Source organism: Pseudorca crassidens, chromosome 10 (genome assembly GCF_039906515.1).
Source record: "Pseudorca crassidens isolate mPseCra1 chromosome 10, mPseCra1.hap1, whole genome shotgun sequence".
NCBI classification, from domain to species: Eukaryota; Metazoa; Chordata; class Mammalia; order Artiodactyla; family Delphinidae; genus Pseudorca; species Pseudorca crassidens.
Window position 1 is genome coordinate 81,440,079 of NC_090305.1, and position 21,690 is coordinate 81,461,768.

General features: G+C 40.1%; 1 protein-coding gene across 1 annotated transcript in view; it reads left to right on the forward strand.

Annotated features, from left to right (window-relative positions):
- Positions 1-38: 38 nt before the first annotated feature.
- ATXN7 (ataxin 7) overlaps positions 39-21,690 on the forward strand; it is a 128,867-nt gene continuing 107,215 nt past the window's right edge. The window contains 1 exon segment of the mRNA XM_067755083.1: positions 39-175. The gene's annotated coding sequence lies outside the window, so the exon portion shown is untranslated.

Below are 21,690 nucleotides of genomic sequence, written 5' to 3' on the forward strand. Positions count from 1 at the left end.
TGCGCGCTCCCCGAACTCCCCGGGGGCGGCCGCGGCCGGCGCGTGTGGGGCGAAGCCAGGCGGGCGGTGGCGGCGGCCCCGGTGCAGCCCCGGCCTCTGCCGCCCCCCCCGCCCCCCGCTGCCCCCGTCCGGCCCACGCCCAGAGGCCGCCCCGGAGGCCTCCGCCAAACGCCAGGTGAGCTCGCCTGGGCGCCGCCGGGGCGGCGGGGGCCACGCGGGGTCCAAGCCCCCAGCGCCTCCCGGGGGACGGCCACCGCGGCCCCGCCGCCCCATTCCCGCTACCGCTGCTAGTGGTGGGCTCGCTCTCCTGGGGGGGGCGGAGGGGGCGCCCGGCCCGCCTGAGCACGGGAGTCGGGGGAGCCAGGGCACAGAGGGGGCGCGGCATGAGGGTCCCCGCGAAGTTGGCGCCCACGCGCGCCTGGGCGGGTCTCGCCCGCGGACACTTGCGCGGGGCGCGGCCGGCGAGCGAAAAAGGCCCCGGGTTCCAGGTGGCGCGGTTCCGGCCCCGGCGGCCGCCCCCTTCCCCTCGGGGCTCGGGCGGGTGCTGGGAAAGGGGGCCCGAGACATTTAGCGAGCTGCGGGCGGAGTTCGCGCAGCTACTGGGAGCCGGCTGCCGGGCGTCCTGCCTGGGCGCTGGAATCCCCGTCGATGACCGGGATGGGGTGCTCTTATTTATTTTTCTCTGTGATTTTCAAAAACTGCCCCCATCTTAAGGGGAAGTCGCAAGTGAAGGGAGAGGGAGGTGCTCGATGAGAAACGATGCTTAGTGTGTAGAGTTACACATTTCTGGAGCACACTGCTGGTGATACTGGTGTCTTTTCCCAAAAGTCACTTTGATTCAACTTCGATGGGTTTCTCGCAAATGGCAACATTTCGATGGTGAGGGGCGAGAGGAAAAGAGCCGCAGCAGTCCGGCTGATTTGATCTCCAGTGGGATCGATTCAGTGAGCTGCAAGAAGCGGGTCTGAGTTTTCAACCCAGGTTTGATATTCTGTTGAGTTACTTTCCAATATTTCTGCCCCCCAGGTACCTCGCTTCTTCATATTAGGGATGAAGCAATTATCGAGTATGGATTTGGTTGTTTCAGTTTCCTTAAGCAAATTGGATTCATTCTCCCGGTTTTCTCTTAGTTGTAGAGGAAGAGCTGTATATGCAAATGTATGACAGTGAAGGGTGTATCACCTCTAGTGAGAAATCAGTATGCATGGAATTTTATTCGTATATATGAAGTCTAAACTTCAGTAATGCTCTTCAACAGTTCTCTAAAGAGTTAGCACCTTTGACTTTTAGCACAAAGGCAAAAAAAAAATTTTTTACCTTGAGTGAATATTTTGAGGTATAACTTGCCCTCCCCCACCGTGGGAAATCTCTCCTGGTTTTGAAAAAATATTGGCCTAAATGCTGACTGTGCATGGGTTTGGGATCCTGTGCATTTTCTTGGTTTAGAGGCAGAGAAGACACTCTAACCAAAAGATGAATTACTTTAAATCTTAAGTACTACATATTGTAAGTTAAAGTGTCAGTTGACTGTCTATCCCAAGTGGCATTTTGGAGGGGATCGTTGTTGCTTAAAAGATAATAGTCAAAAAAAAAAAAAAAAAGTAATAGTCAAGTGGTGAAAAGGTGTTCTTTTTAAGTTACTTGTTACTTGGCTGTATCATCATAATACTGATTTGGAAACAGTATCTAATGACTTAAAATAATCTTTAATGTTGTTGATGGGAAAGTATCACTGCTCCCTGTAACTTAAATTTTCATGAGGCAGGCTATCCGTCATTCATAGATGGAGTCCTGGCGAAACGCTTATAAGTTCATTTTGTATTTTGTTGGGCAGTGCCAGGAATTTTCTGAAGTAATAAGACCAAGAGAGATTAAAAAGACTTTAAAGTTTGAGGTATACCTGAAAATAAACATTTCTGAACATTCTTACCTCAAGTGGTGGGAAACACAGCAAAATTTGAGCCTTTCTGAACTTGAAAAAATCTGCTTTGTCAGCCGCATAACTGGCAATTGCATTGACACAGATTTTTTGTACTGAACATTTAAGCACTCTTTTAATTGACTTTTCTCCATCTCATATATAGTGAGAGAACATCTTTTAATAAATCTTACAAGTGGTTTTCTTTTATACAGTTTATTATATATTCACATGTTCATGAATGTTAAAGTAGAAGAGACTCAAGCTCTATGCCATACTAACATTTCTTCCTTTCCTAGGGAGATCTCTCTGAGCAGAAAGAAGTAGCAGATTTTAAACTCTAAGAAAACTGATTTGGACTTTGCACATGTATGACTTTAGGTTTGGTGATTTACTCAAGTCATTATATTTGTTCTTTGAGAGTATGAGAGTCTAGTTAAGGAAGTTTCTTTGAGTATTTATTTAATATTAGCCTCTGAAACTATAAAAGATGATGAGAGCTAGCTCTATGGTCTTTACCTTGGTTCTGTAAAACAGGCATTTCGTAATATGCTTTTAGAGCTAGGATTATTTTGGCGGTCTGTGGACCTCAAGGAGTCATGAGTGGGCCTCAGGAGATTCCTGCACTCCCTATGGTTGTGACCTAATCTTTTTTGTGTATGTGTATTTTTCTGGGGAGGGGTCTATAGTTTTATAGGAGAGGTCCTGGGCCCCCCTAATAAGAGATATATGTTTTTATTAAATAAAATGGGAGTTAGAATAATTCTTAAGAGAAAAAAAATAAGAAAAAGTATATCTTTGTGCTCAGTACTTGCCTTTTAAAGTTGTCTTAACCTTGTCATGTGGTCTTAAGGGTGCAAAAGCACTGCCATTTTGTTCCCACAGCAAACTGTTGTCTGTCAGTTGATAAGCCATGCATACACATAAAGGGCTTGACATGCTGGCCCTAGGTGCATTGTGGCTGTTTCTCAATTATACTTAAAAATTTAGACCGAATACATTGATGGTCGATAGGCAGAGGCTTGAGCTTGACAACCAGTTCTTGGAGTGAATGGTTCATTCAGTTCCACTCTCTACTGCTCTCCAGCAAAGATTCTGGAAGAAGTGAATTGTATTTTCCTTTCTTTGAACATTGAAGGAAGAGAGGATATTATGAGTGAAGAGAGAGATGAATAAAATGCTCATGGCCATAAAAATAAACTTGCTTCCGGTATTCCTGTGGTCTTTCCCTTTCCCTCTCATTTATTCCTGGTGAGCATTGTTGCCCTTTGCTTTCAAGTTGGAGAGTGGTTAGGAACACAGGCTTTAGACTCGAACCTGGATTTGATTCCCATTTCCTGAGCCAGCCAGCCAGCCTCTCAGAGTCTAGAAAAGATGACCATTAAATGAGATAAGAAAAGCAAAAGGCTTTGCTCAGTCATAGGCCCCTAGTAAGTGCTCAAAGGTGGTAGCCCTTTTGAGGATGATTTTATCCTTGTCTGTAGAAGGAGATAGCTCATACGTTCTTTCAAAGAGAAAACCTTTAATCATACTCATTCCCACATAAACCTTCTGGGACCATCCTGCTTTCAATTCAGAAAAGCCTTTCACATCTTTCTGGTTATCATGGGTAGGTACCCCAGTATCTATAGGTCCTATTAGACCTGTCTACTGTTCTTAACAATGGGGTTGCATTCTCTGTTAGGCTGGCAGGCTATGTCTAAATCCTGGGTATGTCAGAGCCAAACTAATAAGCATGCACCAAGGTTGAGAGCTGTGAACCATTCAAAAACGACTTGATTTTTATGGCCTAGAACAGAGATCAGCAAACTTTCTGTAAAGGATGAGGTAGTAAATGTTTTCAACTGCGCTGGCCACCCAGGTCCCCGTCACACTGTCCACCTCTGTCAGTGCATGGAGAAAGCAGCCATAGACAAAAGTGAGCTGGCATGGCTGCATGCCAGTAAAACTTTGTGGACACTGATGCTTGAATTTCATATAATTTTTATATGCCATGAAATATTAAAAATTTTTTTCAACCATTTAAAAATGTTGTGTACAGGCAGCAGCTCATGGTGTGTACAGGCTGAGGCTGGATTTGACCCATACATGGGCCATAGTTTGCTGACCCCCTTGCTGAGAAGACCCGGAAATCCTATAGGTTTATGAAGTCACCAAGCAGCACTCCCCGCAGCCATTTGCCATCTCAAGTATTCAGTGCTTTCGGTATGCAGACTTTATCTAATGCCCCCATCGTCCCCATTAGCATGAGACTCCAGTACAGTTAGTTGTTACTAGTTTTGGTGTGTGGCCTTCCCTTCTTAGCACACGCATTGTACTCACCAGTAAATTATTTATTGCTAAAAATGTTCTCACTTTGCCCAGTTTTCTGTAGAGCTTGATGAGTGAGCCCTGTCCTGTGTGATGGTTTTGAAGGGAATCAGTGCCTTTGGAGCTGTCTTACGCCTCAAGTTCCTGTTACCCTCCCTGTGCCCTGGAAGGGAAGTAATTGATACTAGGCCACAAGCTGCTAAGGAGCCGCTGTTACCTGTATGCAGCCTCCTCCACCCCCCTCTGCATGATGTTTGCTCAAATAAAGCACACAAAGATTCCTCTTGTGTTCTAACCCCTGGAGATTAGCTCCAGGATTGGTGTGTACAGAGCATGTAGATGTATATGTCTGTGTGTAATTTCATCCGGCCGTCACTGAAGCTCTGAGAGTCGCTTCTTCTTCTTTTCACCTTTTCTCTCTCTTGACCCTTTTCTCTTGGCCATTGTATAGGATGCAGATTTGGTGACCTAGTGGTTGCTATAATTGATTATTTTTTACTTCTCTTCCTGCCTTTTAGAATTCTCTACTAATTGCTTGTTTTGCAGCAAATATGTTCTTTTTGGAGTTTAACTTTTCAAAACCACATTATGCTGGAAATAAAACCCACTAATTGGGTGTTTTAGAATTTCCCTCCTCCAAATATAAACCTAATGCAATATCAGAGGCCTGAATTGATACTTTAGATACTTAGTGATAAATTGCAGTTTTAAAGTTCTTGGCCATTTAATCTAAATGTTAGAAATGTAAAGTATGTTATTACGCTTAATATTTAAGGGTTTCCTTCTTTTGAAAAAGGTAAATTTGGTACATATTTTCTGGATGACACGTGGGGCAATATGAATCCAACAAAGTCATGAAATAAAATGCGAAGCCAACATCTAGGAATTTATCTTAAAGAACCAGTCAGTCAAGGGTGCATAGATGTGTGTGCCAGACTCCTCACTACCCTGGTTTTTGTAATAGCAAAACACAGAAAGTAATCTGAATGCCTATTAATAAAGGGTTGATTAAGTCAATTAGAGCCTATCCATACAGTGAAATAAAATACTGTGCAATCTTTAAACAGGATGATGCAAGTTGATATTTATTGGCATGGGAATGATGTTTAGGAGAACAGAGGATAGCATGAGAATATGTTTAATGTGTGATTTTTAAGGTGGATGAAAGCCCTGTGTATAGAAACCTAAAAGCAAGTATCTGGAAGGACGTACACCAAATACTAATAGGAGCTTGTTAACTCTAGGTAATAATATTGTGGATGATCTTTTCTCTTTATGCTTTTTTTTGTTTGTTTATTTGTTTTAGGTAGCATATGCTGCTTTTATAATGAGGAAAAAATGATAAAGTTATTAAAGAATAAACATACTAATGGAAAACATCTCCTATATGTGGCTAAATGAGGCCTCATTCCCCGAGATGACCAATTTCCCTCATGGTCTGTGTTATATTGAATGAGAAGTGAAATATGCTTTCTCAAATGCCTTTTAAAATGTTTTCTATATTACTAATAAGCAAGAATATTTTCCAGACTCTTCCAACAGGAAAGAAAAAATTCCATACAGGACTAAATAAATATCAGTTTTTAGAAGAAACTCACTGAAAACACAGACGCATAGGCATTGATAAAGAGAGTATGCTGTGCCTCATTTCTTGTTGTGAAGGATTCTTTTCCCCCTGTTGAAATTCTTATAAAACTGTAAGGAATTCATATGTATGGAGGGAGTCCAGGCTAGTGGTTAAAAGCATGAGCTCCAGCACTTCCTGTGTTGCTCTTGTCCAGTTAGAACTCAGTCTCCTCATCTGTAAAATGTGGATAATACCATGCTAAGCTGTTGTGAAGATTAAATGATAAGTGCTTAGCAGAGTGCCAGATACTTAGCAGTATCCAAGGAGGAAGAAGTGGTGGGAGGGGTGAGGGCATAATAATAACAGCAATGATAGTGATAATAGTGCTGATAATGATAATATTAGCTACTAATATTTCCCCTCTTCTACATATAGGTTTGCATGAGGGCAGAGCCTTGTTTGCTGCATTCATCAGCCTAAACCCTCTAACCAGACCAGTTACCTTGACCAAGACAGGTGTGTGGTCTAGTTTCACCCAGTCATGCTCCCTTTACCCTGGTATCACTATCAAAAAAAAAGAAGAAGAAAAAGGAGTGCTCAGGGGCTCACAGGCATAGAGTTGGTGCTCCGTAAATAGTTGTTGAATGAATGGTAACCTAAAGCAAGCATTTTCTCTAGATAGTTTGTGGTGAGCTTTTAAAAGAGGGTTTTTCTCATTTTTCAAGTTTATATGGAAGGCGGTTCCAGGCAGAGAAACTGTTAAAGGGAGAATCTGTTTTGAGTTCTCTAGTTTTTAAACTAAGTTTTTAGGCAAAGCAATTTTGCTTCATTTTTCTTCTCTTAGCCAGTTACCTTCAATTCCAGCTCAACCCTGTTTGTACCTGCATCCTTGTGGTATAACTATGATAACTGGAGAAAATTTTCACTTTATTTTCACCTAAGTTAGCTGGGCTTTGGAGTATGTTCTACCTCCTGCCTAAACCTCTGTGTTCTGACTGAGGTACATTTCATTGTTTCTGTGGAATTAGAAGCATTGACCTGGCTGTAAAGAATGAGAAGTGTAACCACATCTGCCTGTGACAGTTATTTGGAAACACTGGAGCGTTGAGTTCCTTCCTAGGAAACTTTAGGAAATGCATGGAATAAAAGAATGTAGATATATTATGATAATTCATGAAGCACATCTATCAGTTATCTATTTCTGAGTAATAATAACCCTCTCCAAAATTTTGTGGCTTAAAACAGTGATCATTTTTTTGCTTACAGTTAGGGCAGGGCAGTTCTTCCACAGGTCTTGAGATCAAATTCTGAGATCAAATTCTAAAAGTTAAGGAAAGTTAATCTCTATACCAGTGCTTCTTAAACCCCTTGCTAAAGACACTTGCATGGGGCAGGGAGAGAGAGTGAGAAGTGGGAGGAAGCAGATCTTTAACAATCTCGAAAGAACAATCCATTATCTTAAAATTCGACATGAATTTTGTATTCTACTCCATGATGCATGCCTTTGTTTTACCATAAAATTAAGTCTAAATTACTTGCCAATCAAATTACATTTTATCTCCCAAATCTCTGAGAAAATTGCATCTTCTAGACTCAAAATAATGACTAATCAGCTAAAGGTCTTCGGTTGTAAGCAACAGAAACTAAATCTGGCCACTTTAAGTGAGAAAGGAGGTTGCTGGAAGGATGTGGTGTAGCTCTCAGCATTGACAATAGAGCTGAAGAACCAGACCTCAGAATGGATCAGATCCAGAGCAGCTTCAGGGATCCACGTAGCGGGACTCGGTGGAGAGTGTCCTCGGCGTGCCGGACTTCATAACTTCTCCAATTGTTTTTAACCCCTCTCTCTACTGAGTGTGTCTCTCTCAGGCTCAGGCTGCGTGCTGGCAGGTGCCTTGGTTCCTGCCTCACCAAGAAAGTACCTTTTGGGGCGATTATCATTCCTCAGCAGGGGGGAGTGGACGCAGGGCTGGTAAAACCACAGACGTCCACGGTCTAAACATTTGTGGGCCTCTGTGTGTGCGTTACTTTGTGCATTATCTATCACATTTAATACTTGCAACACTTCTTTCCCTCCCAATTCTACATGCCTCTTAAACCCCAGTTTGAGACACAATCTTGTGGTTCCACACCACCTATTTCCATTTCAGCTAATCTTACCACTGTAAGTGCAGTAACATATTTATCCATTTCTTACGTGGTAATCTTTTATAAAACAGTATGCATTTCCCTGATATTTTAGAAGAAAAGCACATGGACTGTAATTTAACCATTTTTTGGTAACAGAGTCCCTGTGAAGAACATTTTTACCCAATGCACAGTGATCCCTTCAGGACACAGTGAGATAAATACTGTTGTTGGCCTCTGCACTAAATGTCCCAAACTGCCCTGCGTTTGTTTCTGTCTCTTGAAATGTCTAGCTGCTTTCATTGTATTCTTGCTGATACCTTAAAATAAACATTTTAGACCTTCTAGCTTATAAGCTGAAGGGACAATCTATGTTTATATAGCCTTTAGAGTATAAGTTAAACCATGCTTCAATCAGTAAAATGTGCAAATACAATGTGATTTTATTCAGAGCATTTTCACATATTTTCCTGTTTTATACTCTCATCTTTTGAAGTCAGAGAAGAGCATATTTCCCCCTGTTTTTTAGCTGAGAATATGGTTTAGAAAAGGTAAGCAGTTACCCTTGCAGCATATGACTGTTGGCAGGAGAACCCCTGGGTACTTTGACTACCCATGCCTTTGCTGAGGGCAGTTCTAGAATGGTGATTTACCAATTGCAGAAGCCCCTTATCCGGTTACTCAAGGTCCCACACTGAATTAGAGATGCGTGAACCTACGATTAACCTCTTACTGTGGGCATATTGGTGTGTAATGGAGGTATCTAATGGTTTCCTTGGTCATTTGCAGCCGCTTTTGTTTACTGTTGCTTTGGAGTCCCAGCGTCTTTTTATTTCCCCACAGATAACCAGTTGAGAAGCCGCTGATTTACCCCACCTCATCTTCCCATGATTAGCTGGTTTTGAAGTACCTCTTGGAGCCCTTTAGTCTGGCCTTTTTTACTTCCCCAGGATGTAATTACCACCTTTGGTGTAGTCACTTGTCCTCCCAACCCCTGGACTCTTCTTTTAAATGGTCTGCCCTGTTTTCTGCTCTTCAGGTCCATCACTACAAGAGATTTTGAGAGGAGCACTTGACGGACGCTTTTGTTTAATTAAGTCTCCAGACAGTGTTCTGTTAACAATAGGGTTGTATGTTAGGCCTTTTCTGCCTCAGTTTTAAAGTTTCATTGTCGTCTGAACCATCAACATAATCATAATGGCAATATGGTGGTTCTTGTTTGGCCATAGAGACGTCACAAGACTTTTCTGTAGCTTTAGAACCTCATTTTAGCATTTAACACTAGTTTTTAAATTATCTCTCTTTCTCTAATTTGTTTCAGGCACTGATTTCTACAGCTTTTAAACATGTTCTGTTAACAACAGTAGTCAAAAATCTAATTTTCTCATGGTCTCTTGCATTTCTAATTTGTATTATGGTCTCATTTTTGCAGACATTTTGAACCTTTAGGATCCTTGAACTTAATCGTGAAGAGTGCTAACACAGTTCTGTATTGAAAAATGCATACTTTTCATTGCTTTGTATTTTATTCACTTTTTTATCCTTAAGTTTTAAAGTACTGAACACAAAAGGAGATTAAATATCTCCTCTTAGCTGCTCTTAAGAGGAGATATTTAAGACTCTAGTCTCTGCTCCCTGTACTCCTCACCCTGTTGATTATTATTGTTCTGGTAGTTATAACTATAAATCGAAGTTGGAAAAGAGACCATTTGCCATTACATTAGGACAGTTTAAATGGAGTCACTTGTTCAAATTTACTAGCTTCCTGAAGCTAGTAAAGATGTTTATGGTTTCTAAGATTCCTTGTTAATTTATTTCAACACAAGACAGTGAATAATACATGTTTAGCTATTATAGATAACGAGAAAGGTAGCTCCTGGAAAGCTAGTACATATTCCAGCTTTCTGTTTAGAACTATAAATGGCACTGAATTGAAAAATCAGTTGTCATAGTAAACAGCAGTGATGATGTCGTAGTAGGCAGGTTTCTGAGTGTGTCTGTTGCTTTAGCTGACTGCCAGCAACGATTAGCTTTCTTTTCCAGAGAGCTGGTGTCATGTGTTAATCAGCTATAGACTGGAAAGTTTTTACTGGCTAACATTTGTGGTGCAAGAAACACCAGTCTGTGTTTTATCTGAAGTCTCTTAGACATATCATTGCATATGATATCATGCATATGATATTGCGTGGTATTCTTACAAAAAGAAACAGTTCCATTTTTCGTCTGTATTAGGAGTGCTTCAGAGTATGAAAATAGTGAATTTTGACCTTGAAGAGTCTAAATTATCTCAGTTAAGGTTGTGATGTGTCCCAGAAAAAATTTACACATTAAACCCAGTTCATCATTCTTGTTTTTTACATTTAGAGTAGTTTCTTAAATTGAAAACATAGTTCATAAAAAGTAGTATTGAAAATCTTAAAATACACAAAAGCTAAGAAATGTAACTTGGATTTTGAGTTTCAAGAATTACATAAACTTGGTTCTTACAGAAAGCTGAAATTCCAGAATGCTTATAGGGTTTTTGTTTAATAATTTTTCCCTGATTTGCATAAGTCAGAGGTGTTTGTAGAAAATTTGGAAAATTTCACAAATACACAGAAGGAAATAAAAGTTACTCATACTTCTACTACCTAGAGATACCACTATTAACATTTCATGTATGTCCACCTAGCTGCTTATAGAGTTTGCCAATAAAATATCCTTTGAAATGAACACTTAAGGGTAACAAGTGTTAGAAATGGATACACTACGGTGAGAACCAAGTTTTGTTAATCCCACTGCTTCTCAATGTTTCCTTCAGGCTGAAGAGAGAGGCCTCCCCCCTGGGGTGGGACATGAGAGCTATCTCGCTCTTTGGCCAGCTTTCGCTGAAGTGTAGCAGAGCATCTTTTCTGCAGACTGTAGTGTATCTGCCTGTCTTTATCTTAGCAACTCTTGCTGTCAGCTCTGAATGCCTGCTGGTTGCAGAGGGAGACATTTGGAGTCTTTGTTGGAGTGGCTTGTTGACATAAGCCCCATGGATTCTTATCAACCTCCTAGAAGGATTCTTTCAATCAGCTCTTGATTGATCAGAAGAATGCCCCAATATTCAGAAATATAGTAACCTCCAGGGTAGTCGTGCCAAGTGAAAGCAAGGTGGAGTGTTTAGAGACTCCCAGGTGATTTCAATTAACATCTAACCTCAAATCCAGTCGCCTTGGTAAAAAAATCTGAAGGAGCTCAGAGCAGATTATGGTATAAGCATATGCCAGTCCTTGCCATTGGAAAAGTGCTAATCTGGTCAGCTGTGTTAAAGAGACAAGCGAGGCTGAACGAAGCAGAATTTCTCATCCGGTTCATCTTTTGCCTAGTGCAGACGTACCCTGTGAAAGAGAGAAAGAAGGAAAGGTCACAGGCAGGTGGCTAGTAATACAAGATGGTTGGCTTTTCTTTCTGTGTGCCTTGGCTAGTGGTAAGCAGATCCTCAGGTCTGAGAAAATAGCAAAGTGAAGTGACACACAGGACAACTTCCCCAGGCAGTGATACAACTTCTGGGTATTCAGTGTGAAAATACAGTGCTGACTTTGATTCCAAAGCTCTCAGGGAGAGGAAACCCAGGGAGAAATAGGAGGAGGTGGCATCTCTTTGTAAACATTTTATTTTTCACATGTAGCAGACTCCTGCCTAGAGAATTGTTAAGTGTCAGCCCCTCCATTCTGCCAGCTGTTTTTCAAGAGCGCCCTCTCATGTTCTCTTGAACTGACCAGTTTAAAAGGTGTCACTTCTGCCTGAGAAACCTAAGAGCTTACATGCAGTGCTTGGTGTGAAGGAATTGCTCTGGAAAATGAATAACCTTTGTGATAACTGCTCACATGCAAAGGAGGGAGACTGCTGGTTTTACAAGTCTATGGTTTGAATTCTTAGTTCTGGCTGGAAACAGAGTCCAACTCTGATGGTTCAGGACTTTAATGAAGGGGTTATTTTCAGAGAGTGGGCAGAGTTAAGGGTGACATGGGGTTCCTGTCACCCAGAAACTAACAGCAATGGGAAGCTGTTATCACTGCTAGGTCCAAAGGAGCAAAGAGAAGAAATAGCATTCATTCCTGGAGTCCAAAGAGAGAGCTAGAGCCAAAGAGGAGGGGCTGTCTGACAGGCGCAATAGCCCTGGAGGGATTCAGCCACTGCCAGAAAATGCAGCCCAGACCGGGGAGAGAATAAAGAAGCAATACTCCCCTCCTCCACTTTCTTTCCTCCCTCTTTGATCTCCTTCCAGTGCCTTCTATTGGCCAAACACACCTGGAAGCCTGACTGCATGAACCTAGTGATGCTACCCATAGAGGTCAGCCTCTGGGGCACAGAGCAGGGCCAGAATGGTGGAAAATTGGTCTGGGGATGGAAAAAGGATCAAACAGAAAATTACTAGCACACCCTAGTAGCATATTCATAATCCCAGTTTCATAATTTTATCTTATCATCCTCATCTCCTGAAATCCCAAAATAAACCCTCAAGTATATGAGCTATTGGTTATGACTCAGTTCTGTCTTTTAATATAAGTAGCCTAAACAGTTACCCTACCCTTATCAGAGTTATTAAATATTCAAAGAGAGAATCTGAACAATTCTCAGAAGAATTGGAAAATCACTGAAAGACCTTCTGTTGGGGCATTTTGTTGTTGGTTAAAATTAAACTAAGATTAGAAAAAATGCATGCGAACTGTACAAGTGATTTATCCTAAAATATAAAAATTGTAATTTCAGTCACACATTGGTGAGATGGGTTTTTGTTGTTAAAATTAAGCTGCAAAAGGAAAGCAGAACTTTTTTTTTTTTAATCCTTGCCAATTATCCCTTCAGATCTATTTCACTAAGGTAGGGTGAAGATTCTTACTCAGGCAATCTAGAAATAGAAGAAGAGATTTTTAGCTGTTAAAAGAGGATATGTTTCAGTCCATAACTATTGAGTATTTGGCTTTGAGAGATAGAAAAATAAATAAGATATTTACTCTGCTTTCCAGAAACTTATGACCAAACAGTGAAAAGAGGTTCACACCCATCTATAATAATCAGCAATAGGAACTTTAATAGAAGCATCAGCTGTGGACTTAGAAAGAGGGAGAAGTGGTTTGTCTTTCCCAAAGATTCTTTCATATGGCTCATAAATATTTATCAAAAGTATACTTGCTGTGTCCTAGAAGTACAGACGATAAAAAGATACCAAATGGCCCTGACCTCAGGGAGCTGGGGTCAGAATAAGCATTTTACTACTGTTTCATCAAGGGCAGCCAATCATTTGATGCCTTACCATTGCCTCAGTGATGGATGACATCGAGAATCCTTACCATATTCTACCGTGGTCCTCTGATCTGGCCCCACCTACCTGTCCAGCCTCCTCAGGTGCTCTGACTTCTTAGTTCCTCGAATGTGACATGCTTTCTTAGAGTCTCTTCACTTGAGTTTCCCTTGCCTGGAGAGCCTGCTGCCACCCTCATCTCTGAACACCTCTTCTGTCTCCTGGACCCTCCTGGTCCCAGTTTAAATGCCACCTCTTCATAGAAGCCTTCCCGACCTTCCAGACAAATTCCAGGGATCTTGTTACTTTCTGTCAAACCCATATGTATTCAGGTACCCTGCTTTTACTCCTTCAAGCACCTTTCCACTTATTTGTGTAAAGTTTTGATGGCTGTCTTCCTTAGCAGAATGTAAGCAGCATGAGAGCAAGGTACCTGTCTGTCTGTTTCACAGTTATGTCCTTAAGTGCCAAGCATGGTGCTCAATAAAGAGTTGTAGAAGGAAGGAAAAAACTGGTTTCAAGCCCTGGCCCCTACCACTCACCAGCTCTGCGACCTTTGTTATTTCACCACTTGGAGACTCAATTTCTTATCTGTAGAATGGGGATGATGGTGATAATGGCACTTAGTATGTGCTAGGCACTGTGCTTTATTGGTCTTATCTCCTCCATTAATTCTCATCGGGAGAGGTGAACTGATTTGCTTGAGGTCACATAGTTTGTTAAGTAGAAAACAGGATTTAAATCCTGATCTAATTCCAAAAACTGATTGCTCTTCTCCAGGCCTGTGATTGTCCTGGGGGTAAATCCAGGAGGGGAGAAGGTCCTTGATACGGGGTAGTATGGATGCCCAGGTTGGGAATGTTAACATGAATGAGGAGGCCAGCTGGAGATCTCTTAAACCAGTTTTAGGGAATCAGTGTGTGTCATTAACTCCATTTAGATGGAGAGGTAATGACTTGAGCCCTGAAGAAGCTAGCTGCATCTAGAAGTGGCCTGTAGTGTGAACGCCCTGAGGCAATCACTGGGGCCAAAGAGTGAAGCGCCTTGCAAACTGAGCCAGGGAGTTGTTACTTTCTGTAAAATGCTGTAGGGGAGACCTCAATGGGTTTTATTTATTGAAAATATTTTGGAAGTAGGAAGTCTCGGTTTGGAGTCCCTTTGCGGGCAGAAGTGTCCAAAGCCCTCTCAGTTTGCATCTCTGTAGCAAAGGATACATTTTAGCTGATTCTTTCATTCCACTGTAGCACCCAGTGCAACAGTGTTTGAAAAGGAAGCACCAGTGTGAGGTAAGGAACGGATGTTTATGTTCAGTTGTTTGATATAATTCTGTTATTGTTGCTTATGGTTTTTCTGTAAGAGTATGCCTAGCCCAGATGGGTGGCACCTGTGCACAAGTTACTTCACCTCTCTAGCTTCAGTTTCTCATTTGGAAATTAGGGACAATTAAAATATCTATTTCATAGGCCTGGCGTGCTGCATGCACATAGTGTCTGGCACAAAATAAGCTTTCAGGCATTGTTAGCTGTTATCGTTGTTAATATTTCCTGTCCATTCTGGTCCGTGCCTCTTGAATGAATGGGCATCGTTTACTTATCAAAGACAGGTTGACTGGGGCATAGGAATTGACTTTTTTTTTTTAAAGATCATGATTTTAGGGTTTACAAAGATAGTAAAAGTGGCAATGAAAAAAAGGCAATGGCACACCCTAGTTGGACAGTCCTAGTGTTTCCTAGATGTGATTATGATGAAACGTAAAGCGTGAACACAGGCTAATTCTTACAGAATCCATAGTGTGGGCTGGGGCTTTGCTTTCCATGCATTCTCCCTGATTATAGATTGATTATATCTATTTTATATAGATTGATTATATCTATTTTACAGATAGGAAGTTATGATCTTTTCTAAGATAAGACAACTCTGGAAGTAGATGGTAAACCATGTGCTTCTCCAAACCGTTTTGTGCCTTCAGCATTGTCAAGGCCTGACTTACCTTCCAACAACTTCAACAACTCTGCTGGGAGGGCAAAATGGGAACAAAGCTAATTTCTTTTGAATCTGTAGGATTAATTGGAAGCACTAGGCATAGTGTGCTGTCTAGTGCACAGAAGAGGCTCAAGAAATGTTTACTGAATATAAATCTTAATCAGATTGAGTGAGAAAAAGATGACAGAAAATCAGTATTAGGTGCTGGCTCCAGCCTATTTTCTATTTAAAAAAAGGCGGGGGGTGAGGTCACTAACTATTTTACTAGCATAGTCTGTTTACACAGACTAATGGCTGGCGTCTGAGGTGAAGAATTTTCCTGTGTGTGTTGCATGTGCTTAACTCCATTCTGTGCTGTTCAGTTATCTGTGGAAATCTGTTTGTTTCCCATTAGGAAACCCCTGATGCCCAGGAAGCTCCTAGCTCTGTCCTTGTGTTGGGCTGATTAGTTTAGTCTCAGTTAAGATAAACTATGTGTAACCTTAAAATATTCAGACCATAAATAGGAAGGTGTAGCTGCTGTCATTGGTCATCATCAATGTATTTCATAGATAGATCTGACTGATATTTCTATTTTCCTTTAACTCAGGTAATTAAGAGCTGACATAAAGGAAGTACCATATAATGGTAATGGGGGGGAGGGAGAGAAAAGAGGAGACCTTCTTGCATTTAAAAAAAAAAAAGTTCATTCTGTTTCTCCACCGCCCCCCCCCCAGCCCAGCCCCGCCCCGGAACTTTCTTTGCAATAAGGCATTTATTGTCATGTCAAACCTGAAAGTTTGGCCAGTCAGATGGTAGTTTGATTACTAAGCATCCTCTTCATGATTTAGCATGTTATACCACAAAGTGAAGATACTTAATGGGATAATTGTGTTGATTTACTATGCAAGTAGTTCATACAGAAATTTAAAAGTGTCAAACATTAAAAGACTTTGATAAGCCCCAATTCCCAGATCTTGGTTTCTAATACCATTTCCAATAAAAGGAACAACGACACGTGACTTAATTCTATGGCTGGGGCAGGGAATAAGCAAGATGAGCCTGGAGGGTATTCTGATGCCAGAAAGCAAGAAAGTGATGAAACAAAACACACATACATAACACACAATGAATGATGAGGTAGTCAAAGGGACACAGGAGCCTGAAAGAGTGCCCAGTGGTCACAGCTGGGATGATTTAACTAAATAATGTAGTTTTAAATTATAACCCAAGATATAAAATAAATATAAAATATATAATGTACCTATAATAAATACTAATAAAATATATATAACCAATATGTAATATATATATAGCAAAATAATAATGTAAAGCACATACCCCTGAGTCCATACTGATACAAATAAATGATTGAATAAGTAAAGCAAATTAGAACAGATAAATTTTCTGTGTGGAAGAATTCCAAACGATTTTTGTCGATAATCCCCTGAAAGGAAGTGTAACATAACTGCCCATCCCTTAAATGTGGGCCTTGCACAGTCACTTCCTTCCCCAGAGTACAGTATGGAAAGAGGAGCGAGAACCTTTACAGGGGAGAAACCTGACAGACACTACCTCAGCCAGTTGATCAAGTTAACAACAGTGACAAATGTACACTTGACATGACATAACAAGGGTGGCACTTGAGCTTTGTGGTCTTCCTCCCCCAATCCAAGAATCTCATTATAATCCTGAGAAAAACATTGGACAAACAATTCAACACTTTCTCAACAGTACTCCTCAAAACTGTTGTCAAGGTTATCAAAAAAGGAAAGTCTGAGAAACTGTCACGTTCTAGAGGAGGAGAAGGGAGACATGACAACTAAATGTAATGTGATATGGATGGGATCCTGGAGTGGAAAAAGGACATTAGGCAAGAACTAAGGAAATCTGAATAAAGTATGGACTTCAGTTAATAGTAATGTGTCAGTATTGGTTCATTAGTTATGACAAATATGGCACACTAAGAGGTGAACCATAGAGGAGGTGGGGTGGGGTGTATAGGGACTCTGTTTAATCTTTACAACTTCTCTGTAAACTTAAAATCATTCTAAAATTAAAAGTTTATTTAAAAAAAAAGACTGTGGCAAAGATTAATCTATAGTTCAAGTTTAATTTTCATCATGCTGGGAGCCTGAAGTAAATAAAACAGCCCATGGTGTTCTAGGCTGATTATGGTGTAAAGTGGGGCAACTTCCTTGCTGTTGTCTTGTAAAGCCATGACAGTTTGTTTGCAGAATCAGAGAATGCAGTATTTCTAAATGTTCTCTTGTGGAATTTCCTACTGGCATGACTTTCTTCCCCCTTTGCTTCTGCCCAGTAGCAGTCCCTTGAGTGGCATTTGCTGTCCTAGTTAATCAGAGGGTAGGAGAAATGAAAAACTCTCCTCTTCCCCCTCCTACGAAGTTTCAATGGGCACTGGAAATGTAGGTCAAATTGCATCACTGTAAGGAAGGTACTTATGAAGTGCTGCCAGCCTCTCTTTAGATTCCAAGTCATGATGAACCAGTGTTGAGCCAGCTTAGGTGTGAGATACAGGGAATCGGGGAGTCATGTTTTTGATGTAGTCCCAGAATGTTACATTTTAGTCAGTGATAAAAAGATCTCTGTCTAAAGCCCTAGTGAAAATAACTTACACTGGCTTTAATTTGCATCTCCCAGCTTCTGGAATTCTTTTTGTCTCATTTATTATTGGCACATTGCAGCAATTTATATTAATTTAGCCAGAGAGATGTTTGAATTGTAGAAATGATTGCCATGTGTACATAAGAAAATAAATCTCATATTTGATAATCACATAAGTCTAATGCATTTTGCAAATTGCATATAATCATATGCTCATTGGGATCTTGATATCACAAATAGGTTGTTATATTTAAAGTATACTATTTCATGGCTCTTTATTTTTTTTAATGGCAGAATCTTGCAGATTTTAAAATAAGTCTTTAAATACATGCTCTTAGTTTTTACATATTGTATACCTCCTGCCCTTTGTAAGACATCCAGATGTTGGCTGCCAGAGTGGTCCATGTTACATTGTCCTGAACAGTATGTATCCTGACAGCAAAACCAATTCTAAAACCTACTCCATTTTCACTCTCTCCTTGCCTGTGTCAAGATAATTGGTAGTTCATTTGTATACAAAATGGAAAATCAGATGATAAAATATATTTGCATAGGCTTGGGTATTATTTATAATCTTATAGGATGAATAAATTATTCTGTGAAATATATTTATAATCCAACATTTAGCTGTTTCTTTAACTTTGAAATAATTCAAGATTCACAGGAAATTGTGAAGATAGTACAGAGAGGTCCTGGTTGCTCTTCACCTAGTTTCTCCCATTGATTACATCTTACCTAACTATAGCACAGTAGCAAAGCCAGGAAATTGACATTGGTATATAAGGTATGGGTATAGTTCTGTGTTAGTTTATCTTATCTGTCGATGCATGTAACCACTACAGTAATCAAGGTGCAGAACTATTCCATCGCTGCAAAAATCTCCCCTGTGCTGCTTCTTCCGAGGCACAGTCATTCCTGTTACCCTCACAGTTTCTAACTCCTGGCAACCACTAATCTGTTCTCCAACTCTATAATTTTGTAGTTTTGGGAATGTTACATAAATGTGATCTTTTGAGATTGGCTTTTTTCACTGAGTATTTTTAAAAGACTTTTATTTTAAAAATAATATTTATGTTAAACATTTTTAAGGAATATTTATTTTTAAAAGAAGTTATCATCCAGAGTTTGATTCACGAATTTTCAAACCTGTATTTTTCTGGCTTGGGTGTTGTATACTCTGTGTTGCTATATTTGAACAGCAGCAGAAGTCGTATGTGCCGACGTAATAGCTGATCATAGCATTAACCTTATTGCCTGCCGTTAAGGATGATACGGAGAAGTTAAAGGGAAAATTACTCCGGGAGAAGCCAATTTCATCAACAAAGTAAATATTACAATTGATTACTGAGCAGGAGTAAGAAGTCCAAATATATACTTTAATTGTACCAAATACAGTAACTGACCCACATTCGTGTTCCATTTCATCCTGAAAGAACTCTTTAAAGAAGAGAGACTTTTTGGAACAGGATATTTAAATGAACAACAATTGAAATATTTACATTAATTAGCTAATGTAAAGATCGTGTCACAGAATTGCTATATGTGGTTATTGTGAAATATCACCATAAGAAAGCCAGTATCTTTATCGTGTTAATGAGATTCTTTGGAAATGGAGTCCTGTGTGTAAATGAAGGCTGGGAACAAACAGCCTCCAAAGGAACAAATCTTCCTCAGAATCCGGTGTGTTGTTTTTGAACAAAATATTAAAAATACTCTGCGAGCTGTAGGAGGGCGCCTTAGTGTTTGGCTACAAATAATGATACCATGGCTCTAGGGAATCCCATGTGGCCAGACCTACAGAATTGTAATTGAGCAAATAGAAGGTGGGTCCCAAGGCACCATTCTGAGCTCACTGGTGGTGAAGGTGAAGGAGTGAGCCCTGCTCCTCGGCTTGCCCAGAGTTCCTGTTCCTGCACAGATTTTTACAGATGGGATACTCTTGTAACTGGTGTTTGATCTCCATTTGACTCTAGCTCCTGACGTTTTAGACAGTCTTCCTCCCAGACAGGAAAATATTCTTTGTAATTAAAATCAGCCTCTATTTACTGACAACATTTTACTTTTTTTTTTCTTCAAGTAGCATTTGACCCTACTTAAAGTAGCTATTGGTATGGAGGAGAAGGGAAACAATCATTTATCGATCATTGAACGTATGCCAGCCACTGTACTGTGTATGTACATTTACACATGTAATTATAGTATTGAAAAATTGCATTAATGATACTCATTAAGTGATGGGTCTGAAATAAATAGCATACTAAGTAACTCTTCATAGCAAATAAGCCATTTTTCTTGGTCAGGTATACCTAAGAGGCCTGTGGCCCAAAACACTATCTATCTATATCTATATAGATACATATACACACACACACATTATATAGAGATAATTTAAAGAATATATATCAATTAATCAACTTGTATATTTATATAATGTGTGAAGTGATACAGGATTTAAAGATATAAGATCTACCCCTCCTTTTAGCAGCTTTCTATCCAAATGAGGAAAATAATTTATAGGTACAAGAAAAAGCAACTAACTACGGGAGTGAACTACTTAACCTGTCAATGCAATGTGTATAAGGCAATCCATAATTAATTACTAAGTAAATCAGATTGTAAATGCTATAAATATTCAGAGGAGGAAATGATTATTGATCTCTTACCCTTAATTTTTGTCACCTGTAACATGCAGATAATACCTACCTCATAATGAGAAATGAATAAAATAGGTATGTATTTCCTATTAGTACACTTTCAATCAATTATAGCTGTGCCATTGATAATGAAAATTATGATGATATAGTAACAACAATAGTACTGTATTAGTGTACGTTGACTGCTGTCACTACCCAAAACCTCAGTAGCTTAACACAATACATGTTTACGTGTCACTCAAGTCACAGCTCAGTGTGGGTTGGCAAGGAGGCTCTTGCTTCACCCAGTCATTCAAGGGTGAAATTTTGTGACTTTGCTCATCACCTCTAGGTGCTTGGAGCCTTCTCCATTTGACCAGTAGAGGGTATGAGAGATTGAGGATCAAGACAAGGAGGTTTGTCTGGGCCAAACCTAGAAGTGGCCCCAAACATTTCTGTTCATGTTTTAGGACTCAGTCATATGGTTACACCTTACTAGAACAAATACTGGGAAATTTAGTCTAATTGTGTGCTCAGGAAGAGGAGAATTTGGATATAGGTGAGCATTGGCAGTCTATACAAATAATAATTAGAAAGGCTTAATAGAAGAGGAGGGATTTTTCCTGGATCTTTTAGAGAAGAAAGTGAGATTTGTAATAGGTTACTCAGCCTGCCTTTAGGTGGCATTATTTCAAGAGGAAGGATAGAAGAACTTAAAAAGCCTGCAAGCATTGTTAATAAAAATTACACATTTGTCCCACTAGCCACTGCCTTTACTGTAAGCCATTTGGTAATGACCTTGGGCATGCCATCTAACTACTATAGACCTCCATTTCCTCACTTATAAATATTCTTCATAGGGATGTGGTGAAGTTTAAACAAGACTGGGCATACAAAGTGCTTAGCACAGGGTCTGGCCCAGAGTAAACATTCAGTAAGAGTTATTATTACTGATAATGTTAATATGTATGGCCCCAGAGCTAAATACTTGCTAACTGTTCATTTATTTGTCATCTTTCCTAAAGGACTACTTAGAGTAGCAATGACTTGACTGAGTATATTTCTATGAATTTTAGAATTCCATAACGCCAGTTCAGTAATAAGAGATTAGTGTTCCCCTGGCAGAATATTGGGGGAGAAACCCTCTCTGTCCCCCAAGGCTGGCATCCTCGCATTTAACTCCACAGACTTTTTATTCTTCTATGAAGAGGACAACAGTAGTATTGGGCTGTGATTTACCTCTACTCCCTTCTTTCCAGAACATTCTCAGTGTTGAACT